Source organism: Periplaneta americana, chromosome 13, assembly GCF_040183065.1.
Source record: "Periplaneta americana isolate PAMFEO1 chromosome 13, P.americana_PAMFEO1_priV1, whole genome shotgun sequence".
Classification (NCBI taxonomy): domain Eukaryota; kingdom Metazoa; phylum Arthropoda; class Insecta; order Blattodea; family Blattidae; genus Periplaneta; species Periplaneta americana.
The window spans coordinates 38682887-38696936 of NC_091129.1; the positions used below are offsets into that span (position 1 = coordinate 38682887).

The 14050-nt window shown below is 35.1% G+C and overlaps 1 protein-coding gene across 2 annotated transcripts in view; it reads right to left on the reverse strand.

The window, feature by feature from the left end:
• Window positions 1–13777, reverse strand: part of LOC138711812 (alpha-tocopherol transfer protein-like) — a 131897-nt gene extending 118120 nt beyond the window's left edge. The window contains exon 1 of one of the 2 annotated variants that reach the window (XM_069843064.1): window positions 13649–13768. The gene's annotated coding sequence lies outside the window, so the exon portion shown is untranslated. Of the gene's footprint in view, window positions 1–13648 lie in introns of both variants that reach the window. The other variant, XM_069843063.1, reaches the window with a different exon arrangement.
• Window positions 13778–14050: the final 273 nt, after the last annotated feature.

Below are 14050 nucleotides of genomic sequence, written 5' to 3' on the forward strand. Positions count from 1 at the left end.
AGCACACTATCGATTTTTAAGCCTAGAAAGTTGGTTGTTGTTGTTTCTAATAGGAATCTATTGTTAAATATTGCGCTAGAAATTTGCGACGTTGAATTTGGACAGGATTTAAATTGAATTATGTTCGTTTTGTTACAATTTAATACCAATTTATTGACTGAGAACCAGTCACATATTTTGAAGAGAATTTTCTCTGTTGAAGATTGGAATGCGTTGGAGTTATTGGCTGAAATTACTATACTTGTGTCATCTGCAAATAATATGGGATGACCTACATATTTTATTAGGAGTGCAATATCTTTTATAAACACTAGAAAAAGTAGGGGACCTAATATTGATTCTTGAGGAATTCCATTATTAATAGTTTCCCATGTCGAAGCAGATTTCATAGTTGTATTGATTTCAAGTTTCTGTTTCCTATCTATGAGATATGAGTGACACCATTGATGTGCAATACCTTTAATTCCATAATAATCTAATTTATATAGCAGCATTTTATGATTTATACCGTCAAATGCTTTGGATAAGACACAGAAAATCCCTCCAACTTGTAATTTTTTATTAACTGCCTCCAGAATTTTGTCAGTTAAACTAAATGTTGCATTTTCTGTGCCTTAATTTTCCTAAATCCAAATTGTTCTGGGACTAAAATGTTGTATCTTTCTAGATGATGGTATAATCTTTTATACATTACTTTTTCAAAGATTTTGGAGAAGACTGGTAGAAGTGATATGGGTCTGTATTTTCCTGGAGACGTTGTTTCTCCCTTTTCGAAGATAGGAATAACGACTGAATATTTTAATCCCTCGGGAAATATACCATTGAACATTGAACAGCTATAATATGTGAACTCGCTTTCAATATTTTGCTTGTTGAATAGCTAACGACTGGAGCTACGAAGTGAGAAGTAGAAGACGAGTTTTAATCCCTTTTCTTAAAGCAGCACGTAATAATGGACAATTCGCGAAACTCATCAAGGACAAAATTAAGATAAACAATTTGGTTTTTAGTGTAGAGGAGTGCTTAGTAACATTAAAGGAACCGATCGTAGGCTCAGAAGAAAAAGAAAGGAACAGAAAATTTTTGAAAGAATAATTCAAGAATATCGTAGCTAAAGGCGAGGTTAGTGACACAAGTATTGTGAGTGTACGCGAGAAAAATGCAAACGTGTCAAACTCAGTGACGATTTCCGGAAAGCAGGCAGTGACGTCAACTGATGAAGAAACAGGAGTGACACGAACTGGCATTCAACAAGCTCAGCAGAACAAGACCTCAATGCAAGCGAATGGAAATAGTGGACATCAGATGGGAGCAATTCCGAAGCGGGTGAAGGAACTAAGATCTAAATCGAGGCTGACGAGAAGCAGAGTAATGCAAATAGGAGATAGTTCAGGGAGCAGTGATGAAGGAAGAGGGGAAAACAAGGTGAAAAAATAGTATGACTTAAGGAAATGGTGTGGAGGGGAAATAAATCGTGAGAAAAGAAGACTAAGACCTAACAAGTAGCAATGTGGAAAAGTGAGTAGTGAAAAGTGCAAATAATTAGAGATGTAGAGTAAGGGGAAATGTGTCATACAGGAGGGGGTTATAGTATATTTGGTATAATGATGAGTTAGGAGTGAAATTGTGGAAGAATTGAACACAGACAAAAAAAAAGACTAGTGGAAGAATTGTAGTAATGTCCTAATTGACTTGTACGAGAGGCGTGTAAAACGGTGAGACGGCACTGTATGCTAATAATGTGAAGTGCCGCCTCACCGAAAGGTATATTGCTTAAAGACAAATATATACATTCATACATGCATTCATTTTGCTTGTTATTTCATCACACCCTGAGGAGTTTTTTGACTTTAGATTTTTATCTGGAAATCAAGATAGTTGAGAATGTATTCCAGCTGATGCAGCAACATTTACACCAAAATTACACATTTCCTTGGGTGAAATCTCTTCTATATCAAAGAAAATTTTTCTTGGAAGAAGTGCAAATAAAGCTTAGAAAATGATAGTAGTACGTACAAGCAGAGACTGGAAGTGGCTGAAAAACAAAGAAGAGGTAAAAATCAAACAACTAAAACGGAGAAGTCAGCTAAAACCAAACTCTCATTTTCTTCAAATGATTCAACGAGGTATAATTCTAAGAAGGAAACGTGGTATTGAAATCTGTTGCAATGGCTTAGAAAAAGGTGTAATTCAGTGTCTGTCATGTAACTAGTGGGTTCATAAGAATTGTGCTGGTGTTAGAAAAGGAGCCAAAGAGTTCTTTTCAGAAAAATGTGACCAAAGTGTGACAATATTTTATAAAAGTTTTGTTTTGCCCCATCTTAGTTGCCATAAAGAAAACTCAATTCATGGCTTTTATACTATGTTCCTTTTTACGTTTTTCGGTTTTTTATCGGTCAGCCAAACAGAGAAAAAGGATAAAGTTTAATTGGCTTAACAATAATTAATGGTATTTAAAGTCTAATACTTTAATTGTCTTAATATGTTTTGTTTTCAGTGTATATAAATTGTTGTTTTGTTTGATTAGCTATTAAACTTTGGTTATTTTGAAATGTTTTAATACTGTTTAATCACACTATAGAACAAATAAGGTCTACAGTGTTTAATTTCCTTTGTGTAAGATCGTAAATTACTTGAGATAGAAATGCTGGAGGTCTTAGCCTGATTACAAACTAACAATGATATATTTCGTTTTCTTACTTACTTACTTACTTACTTACTTACTTACTTACTTACTTACTTACTGGCTTTTAAGGAACCCGGAGGTTCATTGCTGCCCTCACATAAGTCCGCCATTGGTCCCTATCCTGAGCAATATTAATCCAGTCTCTATCATCATCATATTTCGTTTTCTTGTGTTAATAAGATATCTGAAGATTTTAAGTGCCACAGTGGTCTTGGTTGACTTCGAATACACGTTCTGTGGTTCCACATGCCAATACACTACTCCTATTAATGCCGAAGATAATGTGTATTGGCATTTGTTTAGATGTGGGTTGTTATTTAATAATATTATTCCGGAGGCCATTCATGGTAACTACCTGACCCAATGAAGGAAACGAGTCTCCTTCATTGGGCTGATGATACTTATTTTATTTTCCAAACATTTCATTAACATCGAATACTTATAACTTCTATTTGTAACGTAGTGAAATACAGAAGATAATATTTAAGTTTGCTTGAAAAAGGAAATAAATATTATTTTATCCTAGATAATATATAAGATTTCTTTTTTTAAGTGGCCCATTGACAGCAACCTTGGCCTACAAGGCAACGTAAAATTTACGGTAGAAGTAGTGTTGCAATGAAAATGTTGAGGTTATCAAAGCATGAAACTGGACCAGACTGCAAGTGCAAAGATTATCGTTGTTATGAGGTCATTCCGCAACAGGAAATTGAACGGATTATTAAAGACTTAACGCTTTGGGATTTGTGGATGAACAAAATGCATATATATGTGGATTAATAACCGCTCATTCGATTTAGAATCGTAGACCAAGAAACTCCGAAGAAAATTCTTTATTCCATGATATGTTTTATTCACACAGAGTGAGAATCGTCGAAGAAGATGGTACCAAAGGAATTGTATTCTATAAGCCACTCATGTCTTTACATGACAATACCAAGGAACGCATTCAGAATCTACAAAAAGCTCTAAAAACGACTGAGACACCACCGAAAGATTGGCGAGACAAATATGACCACAAACATTGCAGAAAAAGAAAAGATGTCGCAGAGAGTGTGGTCAAACATATAAACTCATTGAAGGGACGGCAGAGTCATTACAGTAGGAAGAAAAGTCAAAGAGTTTATCTGCCAGCTACACTAAATAATAATAAAATATGTGAAATGTACAAACACCATCTTTTTCATATGAATGTTACAGAAAGATCTTCAATACGAGATTTAATATCGTATTTGGCTATCTATGCTGTTTTACATCCAGTGCATAAGTTAAGCACCAGGATTATAAAAAGGTGTTTGAATAGAAGTTATCCGATTCTTCCTTGTCAGGCGATGAAAAACACATTGAGAATCAGATGAAGACAGTACAAGTTGAAAATGAAGTTCATAACTGTAAAGCTCAAGTGTTTTATGATAGAAAACGAAAAGCAAGACAGAAAAGCAGAAGAGTGGAATGCACGAAGTTACTGTTTTTGATTTTCAAAAAAAAAAAAAAAAAAAAAACGATGTATGCTTAACCTTACAGTACAACGAACGATGTGTATTACAGACGACAACTATCATTCTATTCTTTCAACATCCACACTTTGTCCACGGGATTGAGTATCACGTACTGCTATCCAGAAACAGTAGAGAAAGAAGGTTCTGATGGGGTGACCTCATTCCATCATATTATTTTTAATATTTTGAACCCCAAAGTGAAAAATATTGAGTTCTTTTGTGATGAATGCTCCGGCCAAAACAAAAACTATACTGCGTTCCGGTTCTAATATGTCTCTTTCGCGGCCATTCTTATTTAGAATGCGACCGAAACATGGCTCTCATATACCAGAAATACCCAGCAGAATTGCCAGAACATTGGATAGAAGTAGTTGAGAGTGCTCGCATGAAGCCACCTGCTTTCCATGTTGTTCCTGTTGACCAAGCTATGCTGAGAAACTGGACACTGTACATGACCTCATTGTTTAGGAAGACCTGCCCGATTGCGACAAGACCTATCACTGAAATTGTTTTTTCGGTTAATCGTCCTCGTCTACGAGAGCACAGATTCAAATATAAAGGAATGTGGGAAACTGCAGTCATGGTTCCAAGAAATGGCCTTCTTACACAAATAAAGGATACACAGTTACAAAGTGGAGAGTTCCTCCTGCCGGAGAAGTTTTATCAAGGCAATAAATGTAACTTTTACGTTTAAACTTTTTTAAAACCTGATAAATAGTGATACCAATAATAGCGCCTTTTATTCCAGATGTGTTGCCAATTTGATGGGATGAATTCAAAGATTTACATCACCTCATGTAGTTTTGTTGTGCAGATGCAAGAGAATATTGCAACAAACTCCTTCACAAAGGTTTTTGAACTAACATAGAGTAAACAGATATGTGTAAGTTTACTGACATTCCTTCCTTTTTGTCATTTATTGTTTGCATTAATGGTTGACATTGCTTCTTTTTGTCATTTATTGTTTGCATTTATTGACGAAAAATTATTCTGGTAATAAGGATTGGTTAGCAGGAGTCACAGTTTACTGCATATCATTTCTGTAATATGTGTTGAGTTGTGTAGAAAAAATTCACGAGTTATATCTGCTCATTGTCCTGTAATATGGTTTCAAAGTTTGCAATTCATTTTCTGCAAAATGAAATAATTTCGACATTCCCCCTTTTTGCAGTGGACTCATGTGGATTCCACAGCAAACGTATTATTCCCTGCCTACACCTGACCGATGTTGCTGTATAGTCTGCCATACTTCAAATGTTAAAAACCACGACTGCGTATCGCGCCGTATCGATGCAGTGCTAAGTTACAAATATTCGTAATTATACAGTTTACTAAGGCGTATCTATGCATTTTTCGTGTTGCACAAAGAAATTTCGGATATACAAATAGAGAATTTATTTATGAAAATATTGAAAGATATTCTATATTTCGAACTAAACGAAATCCGTTTCGTTACAAAAGTCATAGTTGGTAAGAATGCGAATTATAAGAGCGATTTGTTTGGCTCTTCGCGATATAGTCCTTCATGATCTGTCCGATAATGAATGGTTTATTGTTAGGCCTACTTTCATTATATATGTAGCGTGTAGGTTCTAAGTTATATCCATAGGCCTATTTAATTATTGTTTGTAGTCATGTAATGCAATCGCGAACGTAATAAATCTACAAAGGCAGGCGACATTACATCACAGCTTCATTGATTGTAAATAGTATTCTTCAGAGGAAGTGCACATACTGTTGCACTTAAGAATAAGTTCTGTTATTTTGTTAGCGAAGACGGATTTTAGACATATGAATTCATTCGTGGAAGTCGATGCTTCTTTTCTTCCCAGTCAAATATAAACCTTTCGCACTTCTATAAATGTAATGTTGAACCTATTACTCTGTGATGTCTTTAATTCCTTATTATAAGCAATGAGTGCTTTTACATTATTACTTTCTAAATAACGAATTTTAACGTTAATATAAACGTGAGCGTTCTCATGTTCCTCCTTTTTTGTTTTCTTCTTCGTTGCTTTACAGCATTAAGGCTATTTCATTAACAAAACAAAACGAATCAAAAATTGTAGTTTAATCTTTAATATTACCAGAATACTCTTTTTGTTCGATCGGCATTGAGAGATGTTTGTTATGGATCTTTAACCACTCTAAATAAATTGGTATTAATTGATGGAAATTAGGTGAGGTCAATCAGAAAATTCACAAAGAATTGCCTTATATTCTTCTTGCTGTTGGAAGAAACCTCGAAAAATACCTAACCACATAACCAGTCCCAACGGAATTTGAACCAAGCCCCGAATGCAGCCTCACGCCGGTGCCCCCACTACATATTCAGGAATATCTTTATCAGAAAAAGATTTTTTCATATTTCCTCCACCTCAAGAACTGTCGTGAGTAATTTTAACAAATGTAATTAAAAAAGATCAGGTGAGAGTTTAAGACAATCGTTTGCTACTATTGTATGAGAAACGAGAAGTTGTTTTATGTTCAGATTATGATCATAGTAGTCCCTCCAGTAGTACTGTGATTTAATTAATCATATATCATTCTAATACATGATATGTATGATGGATTACATGCTGGGACCGCAGATGGCAGTACTGTTGCAAATTCTTCTCACTGATGGCTGCTTTGATAACTTGTTTGCTGAATTTCAAGGGTACTTTCCTAGCTATTTGAGAGAAAACAGCAGGTACCTATACGATTCACCTTGTTAATCTCCAGGTCGTGTCCCAACGTCTGGTGCCCGCGAGTAATTTAACGGTCATAAAATGTGCTTGCATTTGACATCGCTGTTATACATGACTGCTTAAACCGCAGACATACTGAGGCTATCGTGCAGTTGCATGAAAATGCGTTGTTATAAATTATTGAGTTCGTATGGTAAATAAGCTAAATTAAATGCAGGCAATTAGATGTTAATGCATAGTTTCTTATTGGTTTCAGTTCTACAGAAGTGAAATTTTAATAAGTAAAGAGTGATTCTATGAAAATGTCATATCGACGGGAAGTTGTTTTTTTTCAATTAACGTGGACATATTTATGTTGAAGAATGTGTGTCTGTATAGTTTAAGTTGACTTATTCCATTAACTAATGTTTCAAATACTCTTTGTTTTAGTCAATAAATTACTGTAGATTTTATCGCATTGCAAACATGACGCAAGGAAATTTATGTTTAATATCACGATTTGGATACGTAAATTTGTGTTATGTGAATCCCTCCTTTTTTGTATACCATATTTTGGTCTTTCCTTGAAATAAAAATATGAAAATATTTGCAGTAGCGTAAGGTTCTAAGTAACTTAAAAATATTATAATTATTTGTGCTATAATTACAGTCAGTCAGTCACGATAAACATATAAACATAGCACAATAACTGACATTAAATTTTCCTTTCAGATTCTACGTTATCAGTACATCGCTATAAAAAAGTATTAGAAAACTTCTTTCTAAAATTATTATTTTCCGCTTCTGCACCGTGACTAACTGACATATCGCGCTTTCGGTTATGCTGTTCTTTCTCACTACATACACAGTTGCTCGGGAGACTTTGGTAAACTTACACATGAACTGTGTTATGTGGAGCAATGTATGGGGAAGTCCGAGGCAGAAAGACAACGTAAATATAAACTTCGTCTGTAGAAGCACGTATGGTATAAATGACGAGGAAAGAGACACATTTAAAACAGTTCAGGGAGAAGAACAGGAAGTTATTGTGAATATACATAACAACCGTGGGCATTGTTGTAAATATAAACTGTGACCAGCGTCATCATATCTGATACCTAAGGCGAGTATTGGCGGGTTGTTAGGAACGCGCCTGGATAATGTAATACTCTCGAAATTCTTTATTTCAATTGACACATTAATTTACAGCGTTTTAATCATCCACCATTTATTGTTTCTCCGGCACTGAACTGTTTTAGATTACGGACAAGTTCAGGAGAAGTTGAACAATAGCTAATAATATTCGATCATGTTGTCCATATTTTTGTTCTCCTGAATATTTATTATTATTGCGTTTCTTAAGACCATATTTTAATAGATTTGCACATTCGGGGAACAAAAATAATCGTATTTAGTATTCTGCACAAATTTCATGTTGAAAAATTACCTTCGAAAGTAGTAGAGTAGTAAACAATATTTTAATTTATCGTACTTTTTAATTTAGCATGTTCTTTATCACATAATGACCAATGCTGTATATTAAGTTTATTAGTGTCTAATAGACATTTTGAACATAACATAAAAAGTACATAAAAACATAAAGTATTCTCCCCTTCTAAATAACAAAAGAACTCTTCTTCCCATTACACATAAGGTAAAATGCTCCTAAGATTGCGCACTTAGTGGATTTGTGTCCTTAGATACTCATTTTTGAAACCAATATAAAATCTATAGACTATTTATGAAACGAAACTCTTGAATCTCAATATCACAATTATATGAAAAAAGTTACAAATATGAAAAAATTGTTCTTCGAAAAATTGTGAATGCGCAGTCTTACAGGCACTGTCATATAAGACTGCGCACGCTGTCCTTTAAGAATGCGCGTCAACAAATGTCACATTTTAAAAGTCAAACGCCTTCGTAGCTTGAACACTCTTCATGCCACCACTGTTTGCACGCACTACACTGCACCCAGTCCTCTGATATTGTTCTTCATAGGCTTCGTCACAATCAGGACAGAAAATGTTTCCTTCTGAAACTGTCCGATGTGATGAAGTTGACGCTGATAGATTGTTTGTATGTATGTATGTATGTATGTATGTATGTATGTATGTATGTATGTATGTATGTATGTATGGAGCCTATTTATTAACACTACAATTGTGTATACACCCGGTGGCAGTGATATATAATATACAATAATTACAATTACATGAAATAGAATAAAATAAACGTAAATGAAATAAAATAAAATAAGCTAAATCTATAAATAGTAGATGCAATAAACTCAGGACTATAAATAAAAACGATTCTATAATAACGCCTACGATAAGCAAAAGAAATCTAACTTATAAGTACTTCTATTTCACCCAACTATTACCAATTAAGTAATTACATATCACCTTAAGTAATTACATACCAACTTAATTACATATCTTAATTAATTACATATCACCTTAATTTATTTACATATCAACTAAATTACGTATCATCTTAATTACTTTTATATCAACTCAATTAATTACATGACACAACTTAAATAATGACACTGCACCTCCAATTACATTTTCAGTCAAATCTTCTCAAACTTTCCTTAAATTATTGATTTTAAGAGAACCACCCTGAAAGATTGCCGCAGGTAAACTGTTCCAGTCTACTATTGTGCGGTTAACAAAGGAAAATTTTGCCACGTCCGTTCTTTGTTTTCTACATTTAAACTTCCTAATATGATCAGCCCTTCCTAAGTATGATGGTGTTGCTAATCTATCATTGATATCGGTCCATGCTTCGTGTCCCACTTGTGCCTTAAACAATGCGGTGAGTCTTGTTTTTCGTCGCCTTGATTTGAGAAGTTCCCACCCTAAGTCTTTTACTATCTCCTCACCATGTCCCTTCCCCATTTTGACATATTTTGCTGCCTTGCATTGGACCTTTCCTATTGAATCGATTTGGTTTTGTCTGTATGGATCCCAACCTACTGCTCCATATTCCATAATTGGGCGGACAAGGGTTTTGTTAGTAGTAATTGAAACTCTTCCTGCAATGTTTAATGTTCCACGACTTTTTTGTTGTAGCTGATGAATCACTAGAATTGGTCTTTTTGCATTGTTTCTTGTTGCTAGAAGTTTTCATTGTTTCTAGAAGTGAGTTATTGTACGGAGAGGAAGAGTAAATGTCTTTTTTTTTTTTAATTAATTTTCTTTTCTTTGATTCCGTTGTCTCTGGTAACGAAGAAATCATATCTGGTGAAATTAATGCCTGTTCATTAGTCGCAGGTAGAACTGTTAAGATAAATTGTCTCCATTTTCGTATCCTTTTGTCATTTTCGATTATTGTTCGATTTTCCTCTAACATTTCTTGGGTAAATATTAATTTTCAGTCTATTTCCTAACATACGACGAAGTCATGACACACATGAGTAGAAGGCTGCAAGAAATATTTCATTTTTAAAAACTGGTTGTATGAGACGATATGTTTATCAGATTGTTCAGTGCGCAGACTTAGAGGATTCTACATAGTTCTGCATTGTAATTAATAAATGGCAGGTGTGTTTACTTAGATAAGCAGGGAAAAGTGCATAACGTAGCTTATGTATTTGTATGCAAGATTGCATCGTTGGAATTATTAAACTTAACCTTCTTCATATGCAAATTTATAAGAGAATCTGGGTAAAATTAATTTTTACCTAATAAACCTTTATAAATCCACTTTCACACAAACACTGTACAAGCTGCTCCCAACTATAAAAAATATGACACTGCGCAATATTAGAGACTGCGTAGTCCTAGTTGCCTTTACCTTAATATAGTTGTTTATAACTCGTACACACTGATTTGTTAAGCAACGCCACTGATAATTAAGACAAGTTATTTGATTGCGGTTTTCCAAGGTTTTCCCCTCAACACATTAAGAACAACTGCTAGATAACTTTAGCGCTGGACCCTGGACTCATCATACTAACGTTATTACCTTCATCGAACTCAGACGTAAGATAATCATAGCAGTTGATAAAGGATGGTAAAATAACCAGTTATGAAAAAAAATAGGTATGTTACTACTAATCAAGTTTCATGCTATTTTGTAATACAATTCCATAACTTGGAATTTAGAAGAAAATTCAGAAATGACATTCAGAAACAGAAAGAGGTCAATCAGTTACACAGCACCTTTTCGGCCGTAACTTCATTACTAACCGAGGTTCAGAGATCGTTTTTAATTTAAACAGAAGATTAAACCTTTCTCTCCAAACAATATTTTGGAAAAGATGTATTAGAAAATACATTTCAGTGAAATATGAAAAGAACCATGATCATCTGAAGATAGAGCTGGCAGTTATGTCAGTCACACACACTTTCATAGCAAATAAATAATGTACTTTTTGTTTAAAAAATAGTACATTATGCAACGAGCCTGTAATGATAGTAATTACGACGCGAGTATGTTTGTTTATGAAACGAGCGCAAGCGAGTTTCATAATTTTCATACGAGCGTCTTAATTACCATTATAGACAAGTTTCATACGACTTTTTATGCTCGACCATATTTATAACTTGAAATTATTCAAAAGTAGGTAATGTTATGGTTATGTAAGTGAGTAGCGAACTGACCTGAGTTGTGAGATGTGAGCTGACGCGAAAGTATTCATTTTTTCCGAGGCCTAATGTCATTGACCTTGATATAATGTGGAGAATAAGACGAACATTAGTCTTGATATAAACTGGAAATTGATTTAGAATTGAAAAACGAGATGACAAATTGAATTTATTTGAATATTATTTACAATTAACGCTAATTATTATAGTAACAGAACATAACCTTCTGCCACAGTTTTGTATTTCCAGCCTCCGTGACTTTCCGCTAATTGTCTTTCGATTGCATATCCGAGAATAATCAATACTTGCGGTTTTATAACGGTACAAAGGTGATTTGTCATTGGCTGAACACCTAAACTTTAATGAATAGGTGTACTTTAATGAGGTGCATTAAAGGGCTACTACCAGGTGTATAATTACTACATTTCGGCATGGTCGAGCGTAAAATTTTATATACGTCTTAGCTGTACACTTTCCTCTATCAAATCATACTGTGATATATTTTAATTTCAAAATATTAAACTATTTAGGCAGACATTTTGCTGTCAAAATATGCTATAAATGTCAGTCAGTCACACTTGGAATTGCTCTAAATTTATTTTAGAAAAATTTGTTTTAATGGAAAATAATTAAAGGTGAGAGACCTTTGGCGTATATTTACGGCGCTGAAGAACTGTGCGCCTGATAAAGGGCTTCAAGCAAAATTTCCTGGTTATTTCTCGTCCTCATTGCTCACCTCAGGAATTAAAGTCTTTAAAGTATTATTTCAAAAGGAATATGTGGCGGGACAGCTTATTAAGGGGATTTTCGACCAGCGGACTGCTGGTCTCACGTCTAGCGGTTCAGCGGTGGTGAACGATCATCCAACCAGTACGGAGTTAATGTGTGCGCACGGTGATGCTCGTAGCGTTTATAATTGGTTTTCGAAACCGGATTTCGTTACTTTAAAAATTTAATTTACTTCGCATGTCACGCCAGACTTATCCTTCGACTTCTCTCTGTGGGAGTACATCAAGGACTTCGCGTCTGTCATTTTCACGTCACAGAACCTGAACGACCTGAGAATGACGCATCGCAAAAGCAGCGGAGCCAATATCAGAGTACATACTGGCATGAGTCTCGACGAAACTGGAGTGCCGACTCGACATCTGTCATGTAAACAACGGAGCTCAAATCGAACTTTTGTGATGCATAGGCGAATCTTGGAAATTAACACAACTTTTTCATGTTAATATACTTGTGTTAAGTTCGTTCCGTTACGAATAAATCAAGTTTTTTTTAATTGAATTGAATTAACGGGAGGGGGCACTATGGCCCAGCACTGCGACCTGTTACGATCTATTGCGCTAACCCTCAAGCTAGGTGCATTCCCAAACCTACACCGGCTGACTGCACTAAGGCACGCTGTGTACCCAGGTTTCGAGCAGGCAACCCCCTGTTCCCTAGGCCAACCCTCTCCGTGCGTCGCCAGCCGGCGATCGGGGAATGCTATGGAATGATGACGAAATGGAGAAATGGTGACGGAATTATTTAAATGCTTTGTATGGGGAAACGGGAGAACCCCGAGAAAAACCGCAACTGCGACCTTGTCCGCCACAATTGAAGAGTCCACTGCAAGAATGATGGATGTCACTTTCTTGTCGAAAATGAACCAACACTGTCAATGATAGCTTAAGACATATAGAATGTACATAGAGAGTTATATGGCATTAACACTGAGAGTCATTGTCCAGTAATGATCCGAAAATCACAGTTAAGATTTGAGCGCTAAGCATTTGAAACTTTCAATTGCTTCTCCTGCAAATGACATCCATCATTCTTGCAGTGGACTCTGCAATTGTCACTTTGGATTTTTCAATTAAAAATTCCAGAACTGACCGGGACTCGAACTCAGGCCGCCTGCGTGACAGGCCGGATGTCTGACCATTCAGCCACCGCAGGGATAATAAATCAAATTTAATTTTATGCTATCCTTTTTTAATCACCATGTATAAATTGGGGCAAAATTTGAATTTAGAATTTAATTACATAAATGAATGTAATCATATTCTAAATTCAGGAAGTATTTATTTATTCATTCTGTAACTTATTCATTTAATTGCATCTGAGCACCAATATCCATCCTCCCACAGATCCAGCTTATATTACTTTCAAAATTGTTGTTTGCATATAAAAGTAGTACACTACTCCTCTACTCACTCACACAATAGAATGAACCCCAAGCTTCTCCTTGACCGTAGCACTTCACAGAACGTACTGATCTTCGTTATCAAGTCCAGCCAACAGAAAACCTATAAAAGTGGAACTCGTCTAACAACTAGGATAGCAGCACTATGATCTTGTTCCATATCAGTTGAGAAGTCCACGTGACATACGACAGCCTGTTTAATCTGTAAGTTCGTTTAACGTATTCGCTGTTGATCGAAAGAAGGTTCATCACATCTCTGTAACCTAGGTTTTGATCTAGATAGTTTCCTTCCTCTAATTAAAAACGAATTGTTTAGTTATATTCAGGGGCGGCTCGTCCGTAAGAGCCGAGGAGCTGCAGCACTCCCTGCTTTGACAGGAAAATAAAAATAATATTTATTTTAATTTGTAGAA